This window comes from Myotis davidii, unplaced genomic scaffold (genome assembly GCF_000327345.1).
Source record: "Myotis davidii unplaced genomic scaffold, ASM32734v1 scaffold1173, whole genome shotgun sequence".
In the NCBI taxonomy this organism is placed as follows: Eukaryota; Metazoa; Chordata; class Mammalia; order Chiroptera; family Vespertilionidae; genus Myotis; species Myotis davidii.
The window spans coordinates 35173-36682 of NW_006284348.1; positions in this window are offsets into that span (position 1 = coordinate 35173).

Sequence of the window (1510 nt, forward strand, 5' to 3'; positions counted from 1 at the left end):
GCTCATTAATTATCTACAAAGATTAATTCGAGTTGACAGGAACACATTATCTAGAGCCCTCGGGACTTGGGGCCACTGAGTTGACAGGGAAACATTATCTGGAACCCTCGGGTCTGGGGTTAATTGTGCTGTCCTGGTTCCCAGGTACAGAGGAATGTGCTTTCTGAAACCAGTAAGATCACAATCAATGGGATGTTCACATGACAATCAATAAGGCGTTCAATTGAATGGGATGATTTATATAATTCAGAAAATCAAAATAACTTTTCTATTGTTAAGCCAAACAGCTGGGTTAAACTACAATTTCTACCTGAGATGATTGCTACCATACTTCAGTTTCTGGAACCCGTCACCCCTGGCTAAACCGTGAGCTGCTCCTTTTGGCGGTAAGAAATGTTAAGAGGGAGCTGTGGTCCTATAACAGAGCCAGAGGCTGCGATGACCTAATTTAACTGTAATTGACTATTGTTCCTCAGCCCTGGGGCGTTCATGACACCTTGAGGGCAAACATAGCAGCCTCCTTCGCTGCAGGCTCCTGCCCGCCCGGCCCCACCTCGATGCCCTGCCCAGCCAGGGGGAGGTGGGCTTTTAGGTGTTTCCAGGTCAGAGTTGAGAGATTTTATCAGCCCTTGCTCCCAGGGTTTCACTCAAACTCGTGTGCGACCCAGGAGCGGCGTCTGCTTTCACCGTCTGCAGTCAGGCCGGTAAGTCTGGGTACCTGACCCTCCTCGGCAAGAGACGGGTGCGAGGGTTCAGACATCCCCTGAGGCCTGGCCGATCCGGCCTGCAGCTGGGTGCTCAGCCCGGCTCCATTTCAAGGCTGGAAAAGACCCATTTTCCTGACGAAAGCCGGAGCGGGAGCTGCGTGTGTGAGAGAGAGAGAAGGGGTGGGGGTGGAGGTGGGGGAGGTTGGGCGCGTGTCCTTGGGCTCTGAGGCTGGTGTTTTTCGGTTTTTAATTTTTATTTCTGTTAGGAGTCCCCACCTGAGGATAATCTCCCCCCCCACACAGATTGTTTAGAGAGAGGGGAAGAGAGAGGTAGAGTGAGAAAAAAAATATTGATCTTAGATACATTGGTTGCCTCCCACATGTGCACGTGCCTGGACCCGGACTTGGGATGGGCCTGCAACTGAGGTATGTGGTCTGGGCCGGAACCAAACCCGGGACCCTTCCGTTCATGTGCCGATGGGATGCTCTAGCCACTGAGCAACCAGCCAGCGCTATTTATTTTTTTAAATAGTTTTTTTAAAAAAAATCCTACTCTGCCGAAGCCGGTTTGGCTCAGTGGATAGTGCGTCGGCCTACGGACTGAAAGGTCCCAGGTCCGATTCCGGTCGGGGGCATGGACCTTGGTTTCGGGCACGACCCCAGTGGGGGGTGTGCAGGAGGCAGCTGATCGATGTTTCTCTCTCATCGATGTTTCTGGCTATCTCTCTCCCTTCCTCTCTGTAAAAAACCAATAAAATATATATTTTTTAAAAAAATAATATTAAGAGAACAGATGGTAAACA